The following is a 14374-nucleotide window of genomic DNA, read 5'->3' on the forward strand; positions in this document are numbered from 1 at the left end:
CGTCTCACATGTCTCTTTGCCTATAAGGTAAGTCTTATATGGACCACAATGGTTCTTATTGCGACTCAGTGGTGGGAGTAATTCACTGTATTCATCGGATTGCATGTTACAAAAGTTCATATCTGTGTGCCATTCCTCCAGTGTTGGGACTGGACCTCAAGCCCACGACATTGCCAACCGGTGTCTAGCCAGCAGTAGGCCTATGGCCACCAATCTCCGGACTTTCCTGTCAACATCCCTGTCATAACCCCGCAATGCTAGCATCGGGTCAAACGCTAGTAATAGACCAGTGATGACCTCCAAATCGTGAAATAATATTTGCCAGAACTCAGGTACTCCAGGGAAAAGCTACGCAACATGCGTGAATCCAACCTCATTCTCGCCACACCTCTTGCATTCTGCTGAGTCACACAATCCATTTCTGAAGTGTCGCTCTGGCGTGTAGTAGAGTCGGTTGACATAGTTAAGCTGTATTAGTCTGTGTCTTCCATTTAGTAAGACCCTCTTGGCTATGGTACAACAATACTGCCAACACTTGTCATTGATGGTCCTACCTAAATCTCTTTGCCAATCAAGTTGTGTCTTTGTCGGTCCAAGTCTACGTGCTTCTTGTGCAAATGCATAGAATTTTGCTATCAATCTGTTGGGAACATCCACCTGCAATAGGAATGACAACACCTGCATGTCTGAAGATTCCAACTTGTCGTCCCCAATAAGTCATGTAATGTGAGTCTGGCTCTATAATATTGGAAAAGAACGAGAGCTGTCGGTGCAGTCATCCTATTTTGAATCACATCCCATTTACATACCTCTCCATCCTGGAAAAAGTATCCCGTCTTATTGATTTCCAGTGCGTGTAAAGCTTGCGGCACGTCTTTTTCCTGAAAAGGAACACCAGTTTAATGGGATGTGTGGCGAGTTTAGAAAGGAGCTGGCTTGTTTCTCCAGGAGACTCCGTCAAGCATGTACTGTGACCATAGAGCAAAGTTAAGAGCAGAAAAATGCCCACTGCCAGAAAGTGACATTTCTGCACAAGTAGTGTTAAATCCCACCTTACCAGCAAAGTGCATTTATCACTACTATTCCACCCTTACCCAACATGATAAAACTACTCCCTTGGGATCAGGAGTTACCACTTAGAAGCACATAAGGGAATTCCCAATGCTAGTCTATGAGGAAAGTAGACCTCACTGTAGTGAAAAAGGAAATAGGCTGTTTTTCACTACCAGGGCATGTCAAGTATACAATTACATGCATGTCATTCCCTTTGCTTATATAGCATCCTGCCGTCCTTAGGGGTGACCTATATGTAATGAAAGGGGGAGTTAAGGGCTTAGCAAGGAGTTTCACCTACCATGTCATGGTGACAGCAAACTGCACGTGCACACCCTGCCATGGCAGGCCTGAGACATGGTTAAGGGGCTACTTACGTGGCCGACACAGTGTGGCAGGCCCACTAGTAGCATTTAGTTTACAGGCCCTGGGCACATGTAGTGCATGTTACTAGGAACATAAGTGAATTAAATATGCAAATTGGGTGCAATCCAATGTTACAATGTTTTAGGAGAGAGAGCACAAGCACTTTAGCATTGGTTATCAGTGCTAAAGTTCACAGAGTACTGGAGCCAGCAAAAATGGGTACAGAAAATGGAGGGATGTTGGAAAAACAGTTGGGGTAAGACCCTCCCAAGGCTGTTAGGTCTAACAGGCAGCATGTTCATGAGTTTGTGTATTGGTCAGAATATTTGAATCATGTTAATAATTACCCACTTAACCGTGGCGTGAATTCCGCCGCGGTGCAGCGGTTTAAACAGTGGGCGGGGCCCCATCGTGCGCAGCACTACCGAGGTAGTGCTCACAACGGCCATTGGCTAAATGAGGTTAAAAGTACTTACTAAATATAGGCCCTGTTGAATGAAGCATTTAGAAATTAAAATTCAGTCACAAACTCGATGGCGACCGCCAACATGTCTCAATGGTTTACAGAACCCCTTAAAACAAAAAGTCACAAAATTAGCAGAGTGTAGCAAAACATTAACTAATACTTAAAGTGTGACTGTGAATCTGAATTTTCCTTGCTCTTCGTAAAGTGTGGATTTTATGAAAGAGACGGATTTATCAATATAAGCCAAGTTACAACAGAAAATGAAAACTACATTTCCCAGCAGCACTTCGAAATGAACTACGGAAGAACAGCTACTCAACAATCCGTCGAAATAAAAAAAGTATTTAGCCTCAGCTCCTGCTGTTTTGGTTGGTAAGACTTTAAACATGCAACCATCCAGACAATAAGGAGAACAGCAAAGAAATAGCAACAAAAGGATAACAGCCAATCTGAAATCTCACTCCAAGCATAAGGGAATCAGCGGCACAGATAGAATTGTAGTTGAAATTAATAAAGACAAGATGGCAGCAAAGAGAAATGGGAAAGCAACAATTTATTATGTACAGTAGTGACGTGCCTCTGTGTCTTTAATAAAATCAGAACTTTTCTTTACTAACAGCTAGGAAAATCCACTTTTAGGTCCAGGCTGGTGGCTCCTACCATGCTTGTTTACGCTTCTGTGAGAATGTCTATAATTGAGCTCCATCCAAACTATCTTTAGAAGCCAATCGCATCATAGCTGGCGACCAATCACCATGTAACTTTTAAACTTGCCACCATGGTTATGAATTTGAGCTTTTGTAGGTTATATTCATAAGTCCTGTTTTTAATGTTTTAGTTTCAACACATTGATTGCAGTTGGATATATATTAACGTTTCCTGTTGTAACTATTGTAATATAATTTTAATCATACACAATACATTTATGACTGACCATTTTCAAGTGCTGTTGGGTAATGTAGTTCTATTTCTCTCTTTCCAACTGGCTCGTTTAAAACAGCAAGATTGGAAGCATAATAGGTGCCTCTGGCATTGACATAAAATTGCAAGTACAGAGTAACGATTCCAAATAGTGAATTGCAATATCTAGGTGCAAACCAGTTATACACTGCAAATACCCACAAAAACAAACCCACCATCAAGATGGGAGCTGGTGCTAAACAGGTGTAAACTCTCAAAGAAGTCCCAAAATATATTTCAAATTGCATCCTCCTGTACCATATTCAGAGCAAGAGGGAGAGAGAATACTCAACCAATGAGATCGACTCTTAGGCCAAACAGAGGAGAATATGTATGCCAGGAATTAATGTAGTAAGCAAGAAGGCAAGTTATCCTAGATGACATAAGCAACAACCTGTGTAGGGAAAGGAAACACAAAACAGTCACATGGCAGACAAGGGGCATTGGGCCACAACCAAGGTGTTTGAGGTTATTTGCTACTGGCGTCTGCCCACACATGTACAGGTTCTGTGCTCACTGCACTTGCTAGCGTCAAAGTCATCAAGGCATATTAGCTGTATCAAGACGCATCTCGCGGAGGGTTTATGACATTTCTGGATGTAATCCAGAATCCACTCTCACATAGTTTCCTCAGGTACCGCAGGGGAATTGTAAGATGCCAAGGTGTGATTATGGAGGATTGTGCAACTTCCACATGCCATAGGCTTAATGAAGGGAATGCATATCTGTATTTGTCCACCCTCGGAGAGATAGTACAGGGGCGGCTCTAGGCTCATGGCGGCCCTGGGCAGGGAGCGTTGGTAGCGGGCCCCAGGAGAGGGGGTACGGGCGGGGCGGAGCCCCCAGAGCTCAGGAATGTACCAGCGGACCGGCAGTGGGTAGGCAAAAAAAGAAGCCAATCAGGAACCAGAAGGAACGCAGGCGCGGAGGCCAGTGAAGAGGTGGGGGTCAGGGTGTTTGCAAGTGAAACAGAGCCGGAGGCCGCCAAATCCCTCCCAGGGGCCACCACGCAAATATGTATCCATCCTCAGAGGATTATTATATTAAGGATATATATTGGCGTGGCGGCCCCTGGGGTTTGGAGGCCCTGTGCAGGTGCACAGCTTGCACATCCTAAGGCCGCCCCTGGATAGTATCTGTATAGGAACAGGAAGATCCACCAATCCCTCAAGTGGTGTACAAGACAGAGTGCCTCAACCCCTACATCATGGCCTGGCATGCAAGGACCACAACTCCTATGTATTCCACCACTATGCACTTTCTGACCAGCTGGGATATCAGTAATATTGTACTCCCAATACTTCAGCCAGGACATGCAAAGCACCTTTGTAAACTCATTGATCCTTGTTGCAGTTGACAGATCATACAATCATGACAACTCAATCCACAGTAGCAGAGGGGTTGGAGGTTCAACACTGCACGCAACCCGGACAGCTCTATTGGGGCATGCCGAAGGGCAGATGTCATTGCCTGCATAAAAGTGGCCATGCATCGAAGCACATGGCAATTGGAATCATTGCCAAACATGCAGAGTTGTGCAACATTGCCACCAGCAATGGCGTGTCACCTGAACCTGAGAATGAAGATGAGGATGATGGTGTCGAGCTCCTCCTTGACCACCACTCCAGGGCCAAGGTTCCATGAGAGCGGGTGAGGATATTGCACGCGGTATTTATATGACCAAAAACGACCTCTGATGTTAATTATACTTGTCAAGAAGTATGAAAACACATGATTGCCATCACATGTGCCTGTTCTTCACAGTTTCAAAAAGATAACCTGAAACTATAAACATCTTAACTGTACTCAGTAACCACTGCCAATGCTTATCCTGTCAGACCCTGTACAGGTGGCAACCTGGCAAACAGGGGCTATTTAACCAATACCATGGTGATTGGCATTATTCATCACTGGTGTCCATTCTTCTATAGCTCTGCAAACGCGGCCAAGTACCCACTATCTGCACTTGACTCTTTGGGTGGCATGGGGGAACAAAAACGACAGGTGATAGACAGAATGCAGAACATTGTCATACATTCACCCCAGTACAGAGATCTGGGCCTAAATCCATCGTTTTTTTGCACTCCACCCCACCCCAGAGGGGGCATGGGGGAACAGTCAAAGCCTTCCCAGCAAGGTAGCTAAGAACTTAGAACTAAACAATCAGCCAACAGACCCAATGCGATACTGTCCAGTTCAGTGCTTCTCTTTAACCCCTTCGATGCTCATGACGGAACGGTTCCGTCATGAGCTACGGTTGAGCTGTGCTCATGACGGAACCGTTCCGTCATGACCACGCCCGTTTTTATTAGGGCCCAGCACCGGAGGGGGAATCGCGGTCGCGCTGAAGAGGTTAAAAACAGTACTTTAATAACACAAGAAAATATATGCACACACTAATGGGATTCAGGCATACGTTTCTTCTGCTTGCTATGGGCTATGTCCAATGCATCAGTATTTGCAACTTCCCAAAATTCTGATCCGGGGTGGTTATCCCCTTCTTACTTCAGTGATGCTTCACTACAGCTGTAGCTCCCACCCATCTACACAGAATGTCTGCTTGAGGGGAGTATCCAGCAAGAATCAGCTCAGGTGCAGTGTTCTACTATGGCTGTAATATCACTGGCCTAGTGCGGGGTACCCATAGGTCTGTTCAGTCTCATATCTTACTAAGAGATGGTGCAGCCCACTAGCTCAGTTGAAATATGCACTTCTAGTGCAAGATATAGTCTATCAGGGCCTCATTTATGAAAACTGTTGCATCACTGCGATAAAACAGAGATGCAACAGCTTTCACTGTGCCCTCCTTGCCACACGATGAATGCGTCGTATTTAATGCCCAGCACTCCATGTCGCAAGGAATGACAGATACGCCAGGGATCCTGACGTATCTGTTGTTGCAAAAGTGGCACATTAGTGGAGTTGTGTCGGATGCATGACACAGCTCCAGCAATGCATGGGGTAGGCCGGTGCCTATGGCACTGCGTCACCCTTACCACTGCCATGAGGCAGGCGTAAGAATTTCACGCAGTGGCATCCTAGAAATGTTGCAGCAAAATCTCATATATTTCACTTTGACACTTTTATGGCCCTTTATTACTTGGGAACGCCCACCCTGCATACATTATAGCTGACGCAGGTATAATGTGGAGCAGGGCTTTACAAGGTGACGCATCTGCCTAGATGTGTCACCTTTTAATTATGTCACAACGTGGTGCATTGTTTACACAGCGGCTGCGTCACGGAAAGTGACACAACGGCGGCACAAAAGTGTTGGAAGGCGTTCATAAATAAGACCCTCAGTCTTTAGGGCACAGCTCTGTGTTACCGGACAGGGCAAAGCCCTCTTCAGAATGTGGCCGTCATCCACAATCCTTGTGGTCACTTGACAGTCTTCTGGCAGCACAAAAAGGGTTGCAAAGTTGGCTCCGCCTCTTGAATCATGTCAGAGGTGTGGCACTGCAAACTAGGATCTGGGGATGGTCCATGCTTCACTGTCACTTAGCAAAATCCTCTAGCAGAAGGAGCAGGGCGACAGAGGCAGCCCTGCCTCTCAAATCACTTTGGAGTAGAAACACAGCAGGTCAGATCAGCAGCCATCTTGCCCTGGGCAGCTGCAGCCTTTCGGGGAAGTCTACGGCTGCAGCTGTATTGGTGTCAGGTAACACAGTTTGGCTGCAGCAGCAAGATACTCATCGGGTGAAGGCAAAGATGTTTTGCACAGCGCACTAATGTGTACAATGGATATCACTCACATAATTTGATAAACCCAGCAGGGAGGCCGAGGGAGCCTCTCTCAGCTTGGGTCAGCACCAGGTGCACTCCCACACACCGGTTGGTGCCTTCTGAGTGTTCCTTGTACAAGAAACATAACTGGGCTTCTGCTGCACAATCTGTCCTCCTGTAGGGTCAAGTAATCTCCTTCAGGTAGGCAGGCTTCTAGGAATTACGCAGAGCCACAGCTTCTCCAACAAGTTGTGTAGACTTTCGCTGATGTCCCCTCACCATTGGGGGACTGGGTGTCAGGCTGATTCCCACCCTGGCTGCACAGCAACAGCTCCTTCTACTCTGCAGAGCACTCCCATCCTTGGTCAAGATAAACTTGGACCAGTAACAAAGTGAGGTGGTTTGGGTCCCACTTTTATACTCATTTTCCAGACAGGGAATGTGGATCCACTGTCTATGGTTCTGGAACTGGTTTGGGTTAGTTCCCTTTCAAATGTCATTTTCTGGCTGTACTAAAGACACAACTTTTGTGAAAGGTGATGGCCCTCACAGTGGGTAGCGATGAGGCTCGCTTGAAGAATAAGTATTCAGAAAAAGGCACAAAAATGTGTGATGTCCCTGCATCTGGCCGTCATTAGCATTCCTTAGTCAGGGACAGACACAAGGACAGGTCCTACCCAAAAACCTCCTCACCTTTAACAACAGAATCACCCCTTTTCCTCTAACATCCACCTAATGGCTTTGCTGAGGAAGCACTAATCAGCAGCCCCATGGTAGAAGCATCTGATGGAATTTCTAAAGACAGCCCTTTCACTGTTCTTCCTCATGTCTGTGTCTGAGTTTCCAGCCTTCAGTCACAGTAATAGAGGAAGTACACTTCCACTATCTGGAAAGCTATAGCCACCCTTCATCTTGTAACATGTTGAAACCAGGGACCATCCAAAATGGATTTCATTGGCTGCAGCAGCCATACTCACACGACCTGCGGAGTACAACTGTGACACATGTTACAAATAACCACTTGCACAGACACTCAACACCCACATGACATGTCAGTGCAAGGCTCAGGGTTCCCATCCCAGCAGAATTTCACCCACATGAGCTAGTAGGCTGCAGTTCTCTGAATCAGACGAAAAGGCATTGCTAATACTTGAAGTGCTGTACTACATTCAAGTGTACATGTGTGCCTGAGTGGTGGTGCATGATTTTCCACTACCTGTCTCCCTACATATGACTGGCTGGTACAGGTTTAGGATGGCTTGCGTGGCACAGTGGGTGAAGAAATAGATGTATCTAAGTTGCTCACTCCTGTTACCACCTCGGGATAAGTTCCTCCATGGGAGAGGGTGGTGGTTTTGTGCTTGGTGTCCTACCCAGTGCAGCTTCTTCCTTTTGACCATCTTTTCCATTGTTCAGTTCAGGTCATATCACCTCTTCTGCTTTTTTTATCAGTTGTCCAGTATGTAACTCAAACTTTATTGCCTCAAATGATGTCAGAGGGACTGTGACAAGCAACTTCCCATTCTCCGCGACACACTGCCCTGCCAAGATCCCAAGTTCTTTGTTGCTGAATTTCCTTTTTCTCCTTGCTTCATGGCCTTTCAGTCCGTGACTTGCAATAGTAGCATGGGGCAAGTTGGGGACAGTGAACATTATTTCCAATGTGGGTGGCAGCCACCAAATGAGGGTGAGAGGGATGCTGTTGTCCAACTAATTTTTGAGTACGCTGGTGCCAAACATGCACTGTGCTACACAGCTGCATATGCTCTGCACCATGCAGCTAAATGCATACGCTCAGCATGCTCCAAGCTCCCTGCAGCCCAGAGCATGTTCTGAGGACCATGCTCAAACAGACATACTCTGCACACCGCTGACCAAAGCATACACTGTGATAAGCACCCTTCCAACCAACATATACCACAAGTACCCTGTTACGCCAAGCATGCACTGTGATAAGCACCCTTCCAACTAACATATACCATAAGTACCCTTTTACACAAAGCAAGCACTGTGATAAGCACCCTCCCAACCAACATATACCACAAGTACCCTGTTCCACGAAGCATGCTCTGTGATACGCAACCTCCCAACCAACATATACCACAAGTACCCTGTTCCACGAAGCATGCTCTGTGAAAAGCACCCTCCCAACCAACATATACCACAAGTACCCTGTTCCACGAAGCATGCGCTGTGATACGCAACCTCCCAACCAACATATACCGCAAATACCCTGTTCCACAAAGCAAGAGCTGTGATAAGCACCCTCCCAACCAGCATATACCACAAGTACCCAGTTACGCCAAGCATGCACTGTGATAAGCACCCTTCCAACCAACATATACCACAAGTACCCTGTTACGCCAAGCATGCACTGTGATAAGCACCCTTCCAACTAACATATACCATAAGTACCCTTTTACACAAAGCAAGCACTGTGATAAGCACCCTCCCAACCAACATATACCACAAGTACCCTGTTCCACGAAGCATGCTCTGTGATACGCAACCTCCCAACCAACATATACCACAAGTACCCTGTTCCACGAAGCATGCTCTGTGAAAAGCACCCTCCCAACCAACATATACCACAAGTACCCTGTTCCACGAAGCATGCGCTGTGATACGCAACCTCCCAACCAACATATACCGCAAATACCCTGTTCCACAAAGCAAGAGCTGTGATAAGCACCCTCCCAACCAGCATATACCACAAGTACCCAGTTCCCCAAAGCAAGCGCTGTGATATGCACCCTTCCTACTAACATATACACAAAGCAATAACTGTGAAAAGCACCCTTCCAACTAACATATACCATAAGTACCTGCTAGACAAAGCAAGCGCTGTGATACGCACCCTCCCAACCAGCATATACCACAAGTACCCTGTCACACAAAGCATACACTGTGATAAGCACCCTTCCAACCAACATATACTATAGTACCCTGTCACACAAAGCATGCAGTGATGAGCACCCTTCCTACTAACATATACACAAAGCAATAACTGTGAAAAGCACCCTTCTAATCAACATATACCACAAGTACCCTGTCCCACAAAGCAAGCTCTGTGATAAGCACCCTCCCAACCAACATATACCACAAGTATACCCTGTCTCACAAAGCATGCACTGTGATAAGCACCCTTCCAACCAACATATACCATAAGTACCCTATTACACAAAGCAAACACTGTGAAAAGCACCCTTCCTACTAACATATACACAAAGCAATAACTGTGAAAAGCACCCTCCCAACCAACATATACCACAAGTACCCTGTTCCACAAAGCAAGAGCTGTGATAAGCACCCTCCCAACCAGCATATACCACAAGTACCCAGTTCCCCAAAGCAAGCGCTGTGATACGCACCCTTCCTACTAACATATACACAAAGCAATAACTGTGAAAAGCACCCTTCCAACTAACATATACCATAAGTACCTGCTAGACAAAGCAAGCGATACGCACCCTCCCAACCAGCATATACCACAAGTACCCTGTCACACAAAGCATACACTGTGATAAGCACCCTTCCAACCAACATATACTATAGTACCCTGTCACACAAAGCATGCATTGTGATGAGCACCCTTCCTACTAACATATACACAAAGCAATAACTGTGAAAAGCACCCTTCTAATCAACATATACCACAAGTACCCTGTCCCACAAAGCAAGCTCTGTGATAAGCACCCTCCCAACCAACATATACCACAAGTATACCCTGTCACACAAAGCATGCACTGTGATAAGCACCCTTCCAACCAACATATACCATAAGTACCCTATTACACAAAGCAAACACTGTGAAAAGCACCCTTCCTACTAACATATACACAAAGCAATAACTGTGAAAAGCACCCTCCCAACCAACATATACCACAAGTACCCTGTTCCACGAAACATGCGCTGTGATACGCAACCTCCCAACCAACGTATACCGCAAGTACCCTGTTCCACAAAGCAAGAGCTGTGATAAGCACCCTCCCAACCAGCATATACCACAAGTACCCAGTTCCCCAAAGCAAGCGCTGTGATACGCACCCTTCCTACTAACATATACACAAAGCAATAACTGTGAAAAGCAGCCTTCCAACTAACATATACCATAAGTACCTGCTAGACAAAGCAAGCGATACGCACCCTCCCAACCAGCATATACCACAAGTACCCTGTCACACAAAGCATACACTGTGATAGGCACCCTTCCAACCAACATATACTATAGTACCCTGTCACACAAAGCATGCATTGTGATGAGCACCCTTCCTACTAACATATACACAAAGCAATAACTGTGAAAAGCACCCTTCCAACTAACATATACCATAGGTACCTGCTAGACAAAGCAAGCGCTGTGATACGCACCCTCCCAACCAGCATATACCACAAGTACCCTGTCACACAAAGCATACACTGTGATAAGCACCCTTCCAACAAATATATACTATAGTACCCTGTCACACAAAGCATGCATTGTGATGAGCACCCTTCCTACCAACATACACACAAAGCAATAGCTGTGAAAAGCACCCTTCCAATCAACATATACCACAAGTACCCTATTACACAAAGCAAGCACTGTGATAAGCACCCTTCCAACTAACATATACCATAAGTACCCTATTACACAAAGCAAACACTGTGAAAAGCACCCTTCCAACCAGCATATACCATAAGTACCCTGCTACACAAAGCAAGCACTGTGATGAGCACCCTTCCAACCAACATATACCACAAGTACCCTGTCACACAAAGCATGCACAGTGATAAGCACCCTTCCAACCAACATATACCATAAGTACTCTATTACACAAAGCAAACACTGTGAAAAGCACCCTTCCAACCAGCATATACCATAAGTACCCTGCTACACAAAGCAAGCACTGTGATAAGCACCCTTCCAATCAACATATACCACAAGTACCCTGTCACACAAAGCATGCACAGTGATAAGCACCCTTCCAACCAACATATACCATAAGTACCCTATTACACAAAGCAAACACTGTGAAAAGCACCCTTCCAACCAGCATATACCATAAGTACCCTGCTACACAAAGCAAGCGCTGTGATAAGCACCCTTCTAATCAACATATACCACAAGTACCCTGTCACACAAAGCATACACTGTGATAAGCACTCTTCCAACAAATATATACTATAGTACCCTGTCACACAAAGCATGCATTGTGCTGAGCACCCTTCCTACCAACATACACACAAAGCAATAGCTGTGAAAAGCACCCTTCCAACTAACATATACCATAAGTACCTGCTAGACAAAGCAAGCACTGTGATACGCACCCTCCCAACCAGCATATACCACAAGTACCCTGTCACACAAAGCAAGCTCTGTGATAAGCACCCTTCCAATCAACATATACCACAAGTACCCTGCTACACAAAGCAATAACTGTGAAAAGCACCCTTCCAACTAACATATACCATAAGTACCCTGCTACACAAAGCAAACACTGTGAAAAGCACCCTTCCATCCAGCATATACCATAAGTACCCTGTCACACAAAGCAAGCTCTGTGATAAGCACCCTTCCAATCAACATATACCACAAGTACCCTGTCCCACAAAGCAAGCTCTGTGATAAGCACCCTTCCAACCAACATATACCATAAGTACCCTATTACACAAAGCAAACACTGTGAAAAGCACCCTTCCAACCAGCATATACCATAAGTACCCTGCTACACAAAGCAAGCACGGTGATAAGCACCCTTCCAATCAACATATACCACAAGTACCCTGTCCCACAAAGCAAGCTCTGTGATAAGCACCCTCCCAACCAACATATACCACAAGTATACCCTGTCACACAAAGCATGCACTGTGATAAGCACCCTTCCAACCAACATATACCATAAGTACCCTATTACACAAAGCAAACACTGTGAAAAGCACCCTTCCAACCACAATATACCATAAGTACCCTGCTACACAAAGCAAGCACTGTGATAAGCACCCTTCCAATCAACATATACCACAAGTACCCTGTCACACAAAGCATGCACTATGATAAGCACCCTTCCAACCAACATATACCATAAGTACCCTATTACATAAAGCAAACACTGCGATAAGCACCCTTCCTACTAACATATACACAAAGCAATAACTGTGAAAAGCACCCTCCCAACCAACATATACCACAAGTACCCTGTTCCACGAAGCATGCGCTGTGATACGCAACCTCCCAACCAACATATACCACAAGTACCCAGTTCCCCAAAGCAAGCGCTGTGATATGCACCCTTCCTACTAACATATACACAAAGCAATACCTGTGAAAAGCACCCTTCCAACTAACATATACCATAAGTACCTGCTAGACAAAGCAAGCGCTGTGATACGCACCCTCCCAACCAGCATATACCACAAGTACCCTGTCACACAAAGCATACACTGTGATAAGCACCCTTCCAACCAACATATACTATAGTACCCTGTCACACAAAGCATGCATTGTGATGAGCACCCTTCCTACTAACATATACACAAAGCAATAACTGTGAAAAGCACCCTTCCAACTAACATATGCCATAAGTACCTGCTAGACAAAGCAAGCGCTGTGATACGCACCCTCCGAACTAGCATATACCACAAGTACCCTGTCACACAAAGCATACACTGTGATAAGCACCCTTCCAACCAACATATACTATAGTACCCTGTCACACAAAGCATGCATTGTGATGATCACCCTTCCTACCAACATACACACAAAGCAATAACTGTGAAAAGCACCCTTCCAACTATCATAGACTATAAGTACCTGCTAGACAAAGCAAGCACTGTGAAAATCACGCTTCCAACCAGCATATACCAAAAGTACCCTGTCACACAAAGCAAGCTCTGTGATAAGCACCCTTCCAATCAACATATACCACAAGTACCCTGTCCCACAAAGCAAGCTCTGTGAACTGTTCGCCCGCGTCGGCTTCCCGAAAGAAGTCTTGACGGATCAAGGCACCCCGTTCACCTCCAAACTGATGAGGGAAGTTTGTAAATCATAAGATATTAAACACCTGAAAACGTCGGTGTACCATCCGCAGACCGATGGTCTCGTGGAGCGGTATAATCAGTCTTTGAAAGCAACCTTGAAGAAAATGTTAAATTCAGAAGGCACGAACTGGGACCGTTTGCTTCCTTTGGCTCTTTATGTGCTAAGAGCACAGAAACAAAGCAGTCTGGGGTGTTCCTCATTCAAACTGTTATACAGACGGATGCCAAGATCCCTCCTAGAAATGACCCGAGATTTGTGGGAAAACGAGGAACTCCAAGCACAGAAATCCATGTTGGGGTTTACCACTCAACTCCGGTCCAGATTGGGGAAGCTACAGAACTTGGCCCACACCAGCTTGGAACACCAACAAAACCGTTACAGGAAGAACTACGACAAAGGAAAAAAATTAAGAACCATTGCCATTGGGAAATGGGCACTGGTACTTCTTCCCTCCATCAGCAGCAGTGCAAAGAACGAGTGGAAGGGTCCATTTCAGGTCATAGAGACCATAGGGAATACCACCTACCGGTTACGACTCTCCGCCAATAAAACGCAGACGTACCATATCAACTTGACTCTCCGCCAATAAAACGCAGACGTACCATATCAACTTCCTGAAGGAGTGGTTCGGGCCTGTGCCGCAGGAAGCACATTGGACGGAAGCTGCCCCCCCTCGGGCAGTATCCACTGTAGACCAGCTGGTCCTGAATCCGGAGCTAACCCCTTCGATGACGTCGGATCTGCAGGCTGTTCTCCAGTCGTACAACAACATCTTCTCA

The sequence above is a fragment of the Lissotriton helveticus genome, chromosome 7 (assembly GCF_964261635.1).
Source record: "Lissotriton helveticus chromosome 7, aLisHel1.1, whole genome shotgun sequence".
NCBI lineage: Eukaryota > Metazoa > Chordata > Amphibia > Caudata > Salamandridae > Lissotriton > Lissotriton helveticus.